At 44.7% G+C, this 15,711-nt stretch overlaps 1 protein-coding gene across 4 annotated transcripts in view; it reads left to right on the top strand.

Moving 5' to 3' along the window:
• Positions 1–15,711, top strand: part of LOC129841128 (teneurin-3-like) — a 570,942-nt gene that overhangs the window by 523,210 nt on the left and 32,021 nt on the right. The window lies entirely within an intron of this gene.

The raw sequence follows: 15,711 nt of genomic DNA on the forward strand, positions 1-15,711 counted from the left end.
CTGTCATAGGTCAGTTAGGATCACCACTTTATTTTAAGAATGTGAAATGTCAGAATAATAGTAGAGAGAAGGATTTATTTCAGATGTTATTTCTTTCATCACATTCCCAATGTTTACATACACCCAATTAGTATTTGTAAGGGCTTTCCTCCTCCACTTCATCCGAAGAGGAGGAGCAGGGATTCGACCAAAACGCAGCGTTGTGAAATGACATGATTTTTAATTAACAAAACAGAAAACACGAACGAACACTTGAAAGATACAAAAACAATAAACGACGTAGACAGACCTGAACGACGAACTCACATGAAACACGAAGAACGCATGAACAGGAAAACTGTCTAGAAAACGAACAAACAAACAAAACCGAAACAGTCCCATGTGGCGTAACATAACACAGACACTGACACAGGAGACAACCACCCACAAACAAACAATGTGAAAACACCTACCTTAATATGACTCTCAATCAGAGGAAATGAAAACCACCTGCCTCTAATTGAGAGCCATATCAGGTCACCCTTAAACAAACATAGAAACACATAACATAGACTACCCACCCAAACTCACGCCCTGACCGTCAAACACATACAAAATAACAGAAAACTGGTCAGGAACGTGACAGTATTTGGTAGCATTGCCTTTAAATTGTTTAACTTGGGTGAAACGTTTCGGGCAGGCTTCCACAATCTTCCCACAATAAGTTGGGTGAATTTTGGCCCATTCCTCCAATACCTTGACTTTGTTGTCCTTAAGCCATTTTGCCACAACTTTGGAAGTATGCTTCGGGTCTTTGTCTTTTCACCAGTCCCTCCTGCAGCAAAGCTCCTCCACAACATCATGCTGCCTGTAACGGTATTCCTCCTCCTCTTCAACCGAAGAGGAGGAGCAGGGATTGAACCAAGATGCAGCAGATTGTGAATACATAATATTTATTAGGACAACGACGAAACACGGGAAAAAGAATTGAAAAAATACAAAATAACAAAACAAAAACGTAGACAGACCTGAACTATACGAACTTACATATAACACGAAGAACGCACGAACAGGGAAAAATAGACTACACAAAAAGAACGATGTACAAACAAACCGAACAGTCCCGTATGGTGCGACAAACACTGACACAGGAGACAACCACCCACAACGAACACTGTGAAACAACCTACCTTAATATGACTCTCAATTAGAGGAAACGCCAAACACCTGCCTCTAATTGAGAGCCATACCAGGCAACCCTTAAACCAACATAGAAACAGAAAACATAGAATGCCCACCCAAACTCACGTCCTGACCAACTAACACATACAACAAACTAACAGAAATAGGTCAGGAACGTGACACTGCCACCCCCGTGCTTCACGGTTGGGATGGTGTTCTTCGACTTGCAATGCTCCCCCTTTTTCCTCCAAACATAACGATGGTCATTATGGCTAAACAGTTCTATTTTTGTTTCATCAGACCAGAGGAAATTTCTCCAAAAAGTATCTTTGTCCCCATGTGCAGTTGCAAACCGTAGTCTGGCTTTTTTATGGCGGTTTTGGAGCAGTGGCTTCTTCCTTGCTGAGCGGCCTTTCAGGTTATGTCGATATAGGACTCGTTTTACTGTGGATATAGATACTTTTGTGCCCGTTTCCTCCAGCAACTTCACAAGGTCCTTTGCTGTTGTTCTGGGATTGATTTGCACTTTTCGCACCAAAGTACGTTCATCTCTAGGAGACAGAACGCGTCTCCTTCCTGAGCGGTATGATGGCTGCGTGGACCCATGGTGTTTATACTTGCGTACTATTGTTTGTACAAATGAACGTGGTACCTTCAAGCATTTGGAAATTGCTCCCAAGGATGAACCAGACTTGTGGAGGTCCACAATTTTTTTTCTTCTGAGGTCTTGGATGATTTCTTTTGATTTTCCCATGATGTCAAGCAAAGAGGCACTGAGTTTAAAGGTAGGCCTTGATATACATCCACAGGTACACCTCCAATTGACTCAGGCTAATTGTCATCATTTATCAGAAGCTTCTAAAGCCATGACATCATTTTCTGTAATTTTTCAAGCTGTTTAAAGGCACAGTCAACTTAGTGTATGTAAGCTTCTGACCCACTGGAATTGTGATACAGTGAATTATAAGTGAAATAATCTGTCTGTCAACAATTGTTGGAAACATTACTTGTGTCAAGCACAAAGTAGATGTCTTAACCGGCTTGCCAAAACTATAGTTTGTTAACAAGAAATGTGTGGAGTGGTTGAAAAACGCATTTCAATGAATCCAACCTAAGTGTATGTCACGATCGTCTATAGGAGAGAGTGAGGACCAAGGCGCAGCGCGTGAAAAGAACATCTTCTTTTATTAAGAAGAGAACAAACACAAAACGAAACCACTTTAACCTGTCTAGGATGAGGGTGCCGCTAGCGGCACACCCCCCCCACATTCCACTGAAAAGGCAGAGCGCGAAATTCAAAAAAAATATTTTTTTAAAATATTTAACTTTCACACATTAAAGTCCAATACAGCTAATGAAAGACACAGATCTTGTGAATCCAGCCAACATGTCCGATTTTTAAAATGTTTTACAGGGAAGACACAATATGTGTGTCTTCCCTGTAAAACAAGATGTAAATCTATTACCTAAAAACACATTAGCATAATCCACCATCTTTTATTTGTCCACCAACACCAGTAGCTATCACCAATTCGGCTAAACTAAGATATTTATAGCCCCTAACCAAGAAAAAAACTCATCAGAGTCTGATAACATATTTATGGTATGGGATAGGTTTTGTTAGAAAAATGTGCATATTTCAGGTAGCTGGCATAGTTTAAAATTGCACCCACCGTCACAAATGGACTAGAATAATTACAATGAGCAACGTGTTTACCTAACTACTAATCATCAAACATTTCGTAAAAATACACAGCATACACTAATCGAAAGACACAGATCCTGTGAATACAGACAATATTTCAGATTTTCTAAGTGTCTTACAGCGAAAACACAATAAATCGTTATATTAGCATAGCACATGTGCAAACATTACCCCAGCATTGATTCTAGCCAAAGAGAGCGATAACGTAAACATCGCCAAAATATATTATTTTTTTCACTAACCTTCTCAGAATTCTTCAGATGACACCCCTGTAACATCACATTACAACATACATATACAGTTTGTTCGAAAATGTGCATATTTAGCCACCAAAATCATGGTTAGACAATGAGAAATGTAGCCCAGCTGGTGAGAAAATGTCCGTGCGCCATATTAGACAGTGATCTACTCGTATACATAAATACTCATAAACGTGACTAAAAAATATAGGGTGGACAGCGATTGATAGACAATTTAATTCTTAATACAATCGCGGAATTACATTTTTTAAATTATCCTTACTTTTCAATACAGTTTGCGCCAAGCGAAGCTACGTCAAAAAACATGGCGTCCTAAGCCACTAACATTTTTCGACAGAAACACGATTTATCATAATAAAAATGTCCTACTTTGAGCTGTTCTTCCATCAGTATCTTGGGCAAAGGATCCTTTCTTGGGTCTAATCGTCTTTTGGTGGAAAGCTGTCCTCTTGCCATGTGGAAATGCCAACTGCGTTCGGGATGAACTGGAAGCGTGCCCAGAGATTCACAGCGTCTCAGAAATAAATGTCCCAAAATCGCACTAAACGGATATAAATTGCTATAAAACGCTTTAAATTAACTACCTTATGATGTTTTTAACTCCTATAACGGGTCTTAACATGACCGGAGAAAGATTACTCCCAACACTAATGCTTGGAACAGGTGCGGGTCGGTGTCCTCCACGCGCATGACGCAGCTGCAAAAGAGTTACTAGCTACAGGGTTTTTTAATTTATAGTGCCTGTGATTGCGCAATCGACCCCATTCAAATCGTCATCACGTAAAGGCATCCAGGGGAAGACGTAAGCAGTGTCCGTATACTCATAGGAATAACATTGGCTTTAAAACTGACTCCAGAACAGTGGCCAAAATTTCTGAAATCTGACTCCATGTCAGGGAAATTGCTGTAGAATGGGTTCTGTTCCACTTAGAGACAAAATTTCAACTCCTATAGAAACTATAGACTGTTTTCTATCCAATAATAATAATAATATGCATATTGTACGATCAAGAATTTTGTAGGAAGCCGTTTCAAAAATTACACGATTACCATAAATAGTGACAACAGCGCCCCCAGCTTTAACAGGTTAACAAAATAACAAACGTGAAGCTAAGAATGAACTAGTGCATACATGCAACATAGAACATCGACATAGACAATTCCCCACAAACAGCTAAAGCCTATGGTTACCTTAAATATGGCTCCCAATCAGAGACAACAATAACCAGCTGTCTCTAATTGAGACCCAATTCAGGCAACCATAGACTTTCCTAAACACCTACACTCAACCATAGACACAGCTAGACAACTATACTAAACATAAACCCAACTACTCTAAATAAACCCCCTAAACCTTACAACCACCCTAGACACTACAAAACCCACATAAATTACCCATGTCACACCCTGACCTAACTAAAATAATAAAGACAACAAAGAATACTAAGGCCAGGGCGTGACATAACCCCCCCTTAAGGTGCGAACTCCGGGCGCACCAGCACATAGTCTAGGGGAGGGTCTGGGTGGGCGTCCTTCCATGGCGGCGGCTCCGGTACTGGTCGTGGTCCCCACCCCACCATAGTCACTACCCACTTACGTAGCCTCCTCCAAATGGCCACCCTCCACCTCAACCCCACTGGATTAAGGGGCAGCACCGGATTAAGGGGCAGCACCGGACAAAGGGGCAGCACCGGACTAAGGGGCAGCACCAGGGTAAGGGGCAGCACCAGGGTAAGGGGCAGCACCAGGGTAAGGGGCAGCACCAAGATAAGGGGCAGCTCCGGACTGAGGGACGGCAGCTCCGGACTGAGGGACGGATCCTGGCTGGATGACTGCTCTGGCGGATCTTGGCTGGACGGCTCTGGCGGATCTTGGCTGGACGGCTCATGGCTGGCTGACGGATCTGGCTGCTCATGGCTGGCTGACGGATCTGGCTGCTCATGGCTGGTTGGCGGCTCTGGCAGATCCTGTCTGGTTGGCGGCTCTGGCAGATCCTGTCTGGTTGGCGGCTCTGGCAGATCCTGTCTGGTTGGCGGCTCTGGCAGATCCTGTCTGGTTGGCGGCTCTGGCAGATCCTGTCTGGTTGGCGGCTCTGGCAGATCCTGTCTGGTTGGCGGCTCTGGCAGATCCTGACTGACGAATGGCTCTAGCGGCTCCTGACTGACTAACGGCTCTGACGACTCGGGACAGACGAGCGGCTCTAATGGCTCGGGACAGACGGATGGCTCAGACGGCGCTGGGGAGACGGATGGCTCAGACGGCGCTGGGGAGACGGATGGCTCAGACGGCGCTGGGGAGACGGATGGCTCAGATGGCGCTGGGGAGACGGATGGCTCAGATGGCGCTGGGCAGACGGATGGCTCAGATGGCGCTGGGCAGACGGATGGCTCTGGCCGGAATAGGCGCACTGTAGGCCTGGTGCGTGGTGCCGGAACTGGAGGCACCGGGCTAAGGACACGCACCTTCAGGCTAGTGCGGGTGGAAGGAACAGGGCATACTGGACCCTGGGGACGCACATTAGGCCTAGTGCGTGGTGCCGGAACTGGTGGTACCGGGCTGGGGACACGCATCTCAGGGCTAATGCGGGGAGCAGCAACAGGATGCACAGGACTCTGGAGACGCACAGGAGGCTTGGTGCGTGGTGCCGGAATTGGTGGTACCGGGCTGGAAACACGCACCATAGGACGAGTGCGTGAAGGAGGAACAGGGCTCTGGAGACACACTGGAAGCCTGTTACGTGGTGTAGGCACTGGTGGAACTGGACTGGGGCGGGAAGGTGGCGCCGGAAATACCGGACCGTGCAGGCGTATTGGCTCCCTTGAGCATTGAGCCTGCCCAACCTTACCTGGTTGAATGCTCCCCGTCGCCCGACCAGTGCGGGGAGGTGGAATAACCCGCACCGGGCTATGTAGGCGAACCGGGGACACCATGCGTAAGGCTGGTGCCATGTAAACCGGCCCGAGGAGACGCACTGGTGGCCAGATATGTAGGGCCGGCTTCATGACATCCGGCTCAATACTCAATCTAGCCCTGCCAGTGCGGGGAGGTGGAATAACCCGCACCGGGCTATGCACACGTACTGGAGACACCGTGCGCTCTACTGCGTAACACGGTGTCTGCCCGTACTCTCGCTCTCCACAGTAAGTACAGGGAGTAGGCGCAGGTTTCCTACCTGACTTCGCCACTCTCCCTTTAAGCCCCCCCCCCCCAAGAAATTTTTGGGGTTTTCTCACAGGCTTCCTACCACTTCGTCGTGCTGCCTCCATACGCCGGTATCCCTCCTCGCACTGCGCCAGAGAATCCCAGGCGGGCTCCGGCACTCTCCCTGGGTTGATCGCCCACCTGTCGATCTCCTCCCACGTAGTGTAGCCCAGATCCTTTTCCTGCCTCCGAGCTAGCTCCTCATATTGCCGCCTCTCTGCTTTCGCTGCCTCCAGCTCAGCTTTGGGGCGGTTATATTCTCCTGGTTCTTCCCGGTCCAGAATTTCCTCCCATGTCCATGAATCCTTGCGTTGCTCCTGTTGCCGCTTTTCGCGCTGCTTGATCCCGCATTGGTGGGGAATTCTGTCACGATCGTCTATAGGAGAGAGTGAGGACCAAGGCGCAGCGCGTGAAAAGAACATCTTCTTTTATTAAGAAGAGAACAAACACAAAACGAAACCACTTTAACAAAATAACAAACAGACGAACGTGAAGCTAAGAATGAACTAGTGCAACATGCAACATAGAACATCGACATAGACAATTCCCCACAAACAGCTAAAGCCTACGGTTACCTTAAATATGGCTCCCAATCAGAGACAACAATAACCAGCTGTCTCTAATTGAGACCCAATTCAGGCAACCATAGACTTTCCTAAACACCTACACTCAACCATAGACACAGCTAGACAACTATACTAAACATAAACCCAACTACTCTAAATAAACCCCCTAAACCTTACAACCACCCTAGACACTACAAAACCCACATAAATTACCCATGTCACACCCTGACCTAACTAAAATAATAAAGAAAACAAAGAATACTAAGGCCAGGGCGTGACAGTGTATGTAAACTTCCAACTTCAACTCTATTTGTTGCTGTAGATATAAACACTTTGTGTGTGTTGTTGGGATGGAGAGGCAGGAAGAAAAAATCTGAGCAATGTGCCCTCCTAGCTATGGTAGAGCTCTATCACACCCCCCAGGCGTGTGCTCTTTAGCAGCTATGATACACACACACACACACATACACACACACACACGCATACATGCACACACACACATGCGCTCACACATACAGACGTAGGCACACCCACCCACACTAACACCCCCCACCAAACATACACACACACACACACACACACACACACACACACACACACACACACACACACACACACACACACACACACACACACACACACATCATTGACATTCCAGTCTCTCCCCACTAGCCCCTCTCCCAACACAGTAGACTCCTTCTCCTCCTCCCCTCCTCTCCTCCCCCCCTCTCCTATAAAAGCCCAGTCAGACAAACGCCTCTCCAATGCCTTCTCTTTTCTCTCTCTTTTCTTTTCACTCAGCTCCTTAATTACCTTGGGCATAATTAGCCACAAGAATTAGCCACAAGAACATCCAATTATTTGTATTTAAATTGCTGCTAATTCACAACTTTGTTTCTAATTGGTCATTCAAGAGAAGTTAAAGGGAATATACTGTTTAATGTATAATTGCCTCTTTAAGAAGATAAATCATTTTTCTCTGAGTTTGATTTCTAAATAAGTATTTATTTGAATTGTACATCCCCAAATAATGGCTAGATGGGTTTTTATAGAAGTTGATACAATTAATGGTGGCTTCCTTGTGCCATTACATAATTATCCTGTTAATTCTGCATTTAACTGTTCAGGTTTTAATTCCTTCCGTTGATTACGCTTGATAAATCGCCAGGGAACATTTGTGAATTAACCACTCTCAGATGACGAATAATTAGTGGCTAATCAGGCAACTCCCAGTCATCAACTGAAAGAGAAACAACATATTTAATAGCCATTTAATTGACAGTGTTCAGAACGGCTGTAGATGATTCAAGGTTCAAAGAAGTGATCACCAGAAAGTGGACAATAATGTTTCTATTCTAATCTATATTATTCTATTCCATTTTAGTCTATTCTAAAGAAGTGATTTGGGCTGTAATGTGGTTTTGTCTTCATGACAGTCGTAGCCTTCTGTAGTGGGTTTGTGTCACTGTAGCCTTATGTAGTGGGTTTGTGTCATCGTAGCCTCATGTAGTGGGTTTGTGTCATCGTAGCCTTATGTAGTGGGTTTGTGTCATCGTAGCCTTATGTAGTAGGTTTGTGTCATCGTAGCATTATGTAGTGGGTTTGTGTCATCGTAGCCTTATGTAGTGGGTTTGTGTCTTCGTAGCCTTATGTAGTGGGTTTGTGTCATCGTAGCCTTATGTAGTGGGTTTGTGTCATCGTAGCCTTATGTAGGGGGTTTGTGTCATCATAGCCTTATGTAGTGGGTTTGTGTCACTGTAACCTTATGTAGTGGGTTTGTGTCATCGTAGCCTCATGTAGTGGGTTTGTGTCTTCGTAGCCTTATGTAGTGGGTTTGTGTCATCGTAGCCTTATGTAGTGGGTTTGTGTCACTGTAGCCTCATGTAGGGGGTTTGTGTCACTGTAGCCTTATGTAGTAGGTTTGTGTCACTGTAGCCTCATGTAGTGGGTTTGTGTCATCGTAGCCTTATGTAGTGGGTTTGTGTCATCGTAGCCTTATGTAGTGGGTTTGTGTCACTGTAGCCTCATGTAGTGGGTTTGCGTCATCGTAGCCTTATGTAGTGGGTTTGTGTCATCGTAGCCTTATGTAGTGGGTTTGTGTCACTGTAGCCTCATGTAGTGGGTTTGTGTCATCGTAGCCTTATTTAGTGGGTTTGTGTCATCGTAGCCTTATGTAGTGGGTTTGTGTCACTGTAGCCTTATGTAGTGGATTTGTGTCATCGTAGCCTTATGTAGTGGGTTTGTGTCATCGTAGCCTTATGTAGTGGGTTTGTGTCACTGTAGCCTTATGTAGTGGGTTTGTGTCACTGTAGCCTCATGTAGTGGGTTTGTGTCACTGTAGCCTTATGTAGTGGGTTTGTGTCATCGTAGCCTTATGTAGTGGGTTTGTGTCACTGTAGCCTTATGTAGTGGGTTTGTGTCACTGTAGCCTCATGTAGTGGGTTTGTGTCATCGTAGCCTTATGTAGTGGGTTTGTGTCATCGTAGCCTTATGTAGTGGGTTTGTGTCATCGTAGCCTTATGTAGTGGGTTTGTGTCATCGTAGCCTTATGTAGTGGGTTTGTGTCACTGTAGCCTCATGTAGTGGGTTTGTGTCTTCGTAGCATTATGTAGTGGGTTTGTGTCACTGTAGCCTTATGTAGTGGGTTTGTGTCACTGTAGCCTCCAGGTCACCAGTCAGAACTTGAAGTGTCTTGCTGATTGATGAAGCACTAGTTATGACTGGTTGGTTGTCAGACTGTGTGTCACTTACAGTGTGTGATGAATGAGTGCATGGAGAGTACACACACACACACACACAAACACACACACACACACACACACACACACACACACACACACACACACACACACACACACACACACACACACACACACACACACACACACACACACCGGGTTATGAGTTGAATTGCACAATGTAGGACAGTAAAGAGCAGAGGCTGGGGGCTAAGACAGCCTATATGTAACTACCACTAGCTAAGGAAAATACCTGCACTGGCTTTAGCCCAGTACCCATTGTGCTGTGGCTATAGGGCGACACCAGCTCTACCTATAGCTTATTGTTAAGGCAGATTCCTCTATATAGACTCTACCATGTGGAGCAAGTCCATTCATCCCATTATAATGAATACTACCGTCCAACATGACATAATACTGACCCCTATAACCTCATAACAACTCACATCTACTCTAGTCACAGCCAAGCTTCTTACAGAGAAGTAACACAGTGATTCAAGGTGTTCCTTGAGGGGGAAATGACAGACTGTGTCTTCTTACTGCTTTATACGAGTGGCTCATTCAATGTCCTTGCAGCGTAGACAAAGACAACAGATGTGTGGATACGCTGAGCTTCCTCATCTGGTCTCAGAATAGCGTAAACGATACAAACACACGCAATCAAATTCCCATCAAAAAATACTTGTTCGGATGAATCAGTCTTTTCAGCTTCTCAGCTTGCCAGGCTTACAGCATGGCTGAACGCTCGTTGGGCAGAATTGTCTTTATCCTTTGCCGTCTGTGTTGGCTGGGAATTGGCTCTGGGATGTGTCCCAAATGGCACCCTATTCCCTATGTAGAGCTCTAGATCCGCAGGGCTGTGGTCAACAATAGTGCACTATATGGGCAATACCTCTTATTTGACATAGTCTGTCTTTTACTCCCACCATCATACACTATATGACTTTAACTGCTGCTATGTTAAAAAGGGGCAAAAATAACTGGGGCCTTGTTAAGCTCTGTGTTTGATGGTCCCCGAGTGGACATGGGTGAGTGGAGTGGTAGAGAACCAGTGGAAAATTCATTAGTAGCGGATATAAGATGAATGAAGAGAGTGTGTGTGTGTGTGTGTGTGTGTGTGTGTGTGTGTGTGTGTGTGTGTGTGTGTGTGTGTGTGTGTGTGTGTGTGTGTGTGTGTGTGTGTGTGTGTGTGTGTGTGTGTGCGTGCGTCATCTCCACATGAACGCTTACACCACTAATGGCAGCAACATAAGCGTGCCATAAACGTATAGAGTTTGAAATTAATTCCGGTGCCAGCTAGCTTGTCTGTTTTTATGTGCTTCTATGGCTAAGACAGAGCTAGAAGTTGTTTTCTATCCTCCTCTGAGGATTTGGACTGACGCATGTCCTACACACTGGATGTCACAGCATCCCATGCTGACATGTCAAAAAGGAGCAAATATGACGCGTATATGAGGTGAAGCCTATATGAGGTGAAGCCTATATGAGGTGAAGCGTATATGAGATGAAGCGTATATGAGGTGAAGCCTATATGAGGTGAAGCCTATATGAGGTGAAGCCTATATGAGGTGAAGCCTATATGAGGTGAGGCGTATATGAGGTGAGGCGTATATGAGGTGAGGCGTATATGAGGTGAGGCGTATATGAGGTGAGGCGTATATGAGGTGAAGCGTATATGAGGTGAAGCGTATATGAGGGGAAGCGTATATGAGGTGAAGCGTATATGAGGTGAAGCGTATATGAGGTGAAGCGTATATGAGGTGAGGCGTATATGAGGTGAGGCGTATATGAGGTGAGGCGTATATGAGGTGAAGCGTATATGAGGTGAGGCGTATATGAGGGGAAGCGTATATGAGGTGAAGCGTATATGAGGGGAAGCGTATATGAGGTGAGGCGTATATGAGGTGAGGCGTATATGAGGTGAAGCGTATATGAGGTGAAGCATAGCGCTAGGGCTGTCCCCGGTCGACTAAGAGTCATCTGTTCTTTCAACCAATCGATTGGTCGGAATGTTAAAACGTGTATTTTTCCATATAGACACATCCTATGTGTTTTAAGCAAATCAACTATATGCACTGAGCTTGTCTGATGCTTTAAGCACACTGTTTGATGAAATAATGAAGTCAAACAAATGACTAGAGGGAGTCCGACTGCAATTGATTTGATTGTGGGCTCAGACATACTGCACTGTGTTAAAAAAAAACTACAGCAAGTGACTGTGTGACTAGCACCCGTTGTCCCTCTCTCCTCCCTGCAGCAGCGGCCACCACAGAACATCAACAGGGTTTATCGAGCTGTCCGTGTTGCTGAAGCTTCAACATAATTACAGCCATTTCTGACTGAAAAGCTCTGTTAACGAAATCCCTCATTTGTTTAAACATTCCCATATCCCTCAACCCTTGCTCTCTTTACGTGACACATGTATGCATCGCATGCACGTGATCAACAGGGGCTGACCTGTAACATATGATAATCACATCAATAAATTGGTTACAACAAACTCAGAACACCGTGACAGCAAAATGGATGCGGAGGACGTGACAAATAAACTGGAAACGGGGGAATGTTTACTGGTTGCTCAGGAGGTAAAGGGGAATGTTTACTGGTCAGGAGGTAAAGGGGGATGTTTACTGGTCAGGAAGTAAAGGGGAATGTTTACTGGTCAGGAGGTAAAGGGGAATGTTTACTGGTTGCTCAGGAGGTAAAGGGGAATGTTTACTGGTCAGGAGGTAAAGGGGAATGTTTACTGGTTGCTCAGGAGGTAAAGGGGAATGTTTACTGGTCAGGAGGTAAAGGGGGATGTTTACTGGTCAGGAGGTAAAGGGGGATGTTTACTGGTCAGGAGGTAAAGGGGAATGTTTACTAGTCAGGAGGTAAAGGGGAATGTTTACTGGTTGCTCAGGAGGTAAAGGGGAATGTTTACTGGTCAGGAGGTAAAGGGGAATGTTTACTGGTTGCTCAGGAGGTAAAGGGGAATGTTTACTGGTTGCTCAGGAGGTAAAGGGGAATGTTTACTGGTCAGGAGGTAAAGGGGAATGTTTACTGGTCAGGAGGTAAAGGGGAATGTTTACTGGTTGCTCAGGAGGTAAAGGGGAATGTTTACTGGTCAGGAGGTAAAGGGGGATGTTTACTGGTCAGGAGGTAAAGGGGAATGTTTACTGGTCAGGAGGTAAAGGGGAATGTTTACTGGTCAGGAGGTAAAGGGGAATGTTTACTGGTTGCTCAGGAGGTAAAGGGGAATGTTTACTGGTCAGGAGGTAAAGGGGAATGTTTACTGGTCAGAAGGTAAAGGGGAAGTCAGATGTGTGGAGTAAATTTGGCTATTTGTGTAAAATACTGGAGATCAAGACAAATCAGGTAAGGAGCAAGAGCTGCATGCAAATTGTGTGTCAAACAGGTGCTGTTAGATTACAAAATAATTTCTCTGACCGTTTGGAAATATGCAAACACCACTAAATAAATGATACAATTATAAGAGAGTCTGTTGTAATGTTTATTTTTTTGTAAAGTCTTTATGACAGCAAAGACTGAAACAAGTCGCATTCATTTGTGAATGCAATTTCCAAAATGGAACGGTTTATGTATTGTTTACGCCAATTATTCAAGGGTCACTTTGTCACTTTATTTCAAAACTAAAATGCTTGATTGCATTTAAAATCATGAATGATGTGACGACGTGTGATAAAACGAGTGATTGATTGATGCTGTAGCCTATAGAAGTATTGAAATGTAGGCCTAAGTAAGTTACGGTATTAATAAGACTAAACAGGAGGTGCTCTTTGGCCTACAGCTCAGTGGTGGTTATACAAGGCTGCTATACTAAGCCTACTAATGATAATGACATTACATTATTATTATTACTATGATGATCATAACGATTATAATAGTAATAATAAGGAGATCAAGAAAAAGGAGGGTAGTTATTATTTTAAATATAATTTGGAATAGTGTAAACACTAAATAAATGAAAATTAATACCAGAGAGGTATGTTGTAACTAAAACAAAGTGTACAGTCTTTATTAGAGCATAGCAAATATTAAAAACAGACACATTTGTTTATCCGACATGTTGTGGTTGGTGCTCATGAAGACTTGGTGCTCACCGAATCAGTAGGCAACAGAAGATCTGTCCTATTTCTGTAGATATATATATGGATGATTTCCAAAGCCAGGCACATTTAACAGTTAGGCTATAGATTATAGATTATGTTGGGGTTTCCTCTCTCCTCCCTTTTCTCAGACAATTAAGGCGAAGGCTGTTTTCGTATCTCCTACCTCCACAGCATTGTTCACCATTATGCTGGTGAACTTTGCTAATATGCACATAGCAACGTGGTCTAGGAAAAGGGGCCAGTTCAACAGCGCACTGATGTGTTTCAGGACCGCGGACAGCGACCGCTACCCAACGCGGGAGAAAACGCATCTGTTATAAAATAATATAATTTTTTATTAGTGTTGCACCATTTTTATGTTATATAACCATATAGAATTTCAGTAGCACATGTCTTAAAATGATGGACTGTGCCGTCCCCACAGCCATACTGTATGCACCTATCTACCTCAATTACCTCGTACCTCAACTTGGTACTGGTGCCCAGTGCATATAGCCAAGTTATCGTTACTCATTGTGGATTTATTCCTCATGTTATTATCTTTATGTTATTTTTATATTTTTCTCTCTGCATTGTTGTACACCATATCACTGTTAGTCTTTATTTGATTTGATATGAACGTACATATGCACATGTTGAATAAGAGCCTGATCCATATGCCCCTAAGGGAATGTATAGGAGGTGACATGTTGAATAAGAGTGTAATGAAGCGTGCCACTTCACAGCAAACAGCCTGAGAGACACACATTCAAACACATGGCCCTCTCAACATCCACGCCACCGCACACCGCTGCTAATGCCCAGCCACTGTCCATCACCTCAGATAAACCAAACACACACAACCACCACACACACACACACACACACATTCAAATCACATTTGACCAGATAAGCAGAGGGAGAGAGGATTTTCTGTGTGAACATGAATGAATGGCCGTGCAGCGCTCACCACCCTGCAATTTGACTGGACATTGTGGAGGGAAATGGATTGATGACCTAAATAGTAGTCAGGTCATCGTTCAGGTGTCTAGACTAGACAAAACATCCTATTGTGCCAAACAAATGTAGAGGTAGATGGTAAAATAGAGGCTGTTATCCTCTTTATCTGTTCGTCTCTCCCTCTCTCATTCTCTCTCTCTCATTCTCTCTCCCTCTCTCATTCTCTCTCTCTCATTCTCTCTCCCTCTCTCATTCTCCCTCTCTCATTCTCTCTCCCTCTCTCATTCTCTCTCTCTCTCCCTCTCTCTCATTCTCTCTCTCATATCTCTCTCCCTCTCTCTCATTCTCTCTCTCTCTCATATCTCTCCCTCTCTCATTCTCTCTCCCTCTCTCATTCTCTCTCTCTCATATCTCTCTCCCTCTCTCATTCTCTCTCTCTCTCATATCTCTCCCTCTCTCATTCTCTCTCCCTCTCTCATTCTCTCTCTCTCATATCTCTCTCCCTCTCTCATATCTCTCTCCCCCTCTCTCTCATATCCCTCTCCCTCTCTCGTTCTCTCTCCCTCTCTCTCATTCTCTCTCTCTTTCATATCTCTCTCCCTCTCTCATATCTCTCTCCCCCTCTCTCATATCCCTCTCCCTCTCTCATTCTCTCTCCCTCTCTCATTCTCTCTCTCTCATATCTCTCTCCCTCTCTCATATCTCTCTCCCCCTCTCTCTCATATCCCTCTCCCTCTCTCGTTCTCTCTCCCTCTCTCTCATTCTCTCTCTCTTTCATATCTCTCTCCCTCTCTCATTCTCTCTCCCTCTCTCTCATTCTCTCTCTCTCATATCTCTCTCCCTCTCTCATATCTCTCTCCCCCTCTCTCTCATATCCCTCTCCCTCTCTCGTTCTCTCTCCCTCTCTCTCATTCTCTCTCTCTGTCATATCTCTCTCCCTCTCTCATTCTCTCTCCCTCTCTCTCATTCTCTCTCTCTCATATCTCTCTCCCTCTCTCTCTCCCTCTCTCTCTCATTCTCTCTCTCATA

The sequence above is a fragment of the Salvelinus fontinalis genome, chromosome 42 (assembly GCF_029448725.1).
Source record: "Salvelinus fontinalis isolate EN_2023a chromosome 42, ASM2944872v1, whole genome shotgun sequence".
Classification (NCBI taxonomy): domain Eukaryota; kingdom Metazoa; phylum Chordata; class Actinopteri; order Salmoniformes; family Salmonidae; genus Salvelinus; species Salvelinus fontinalis.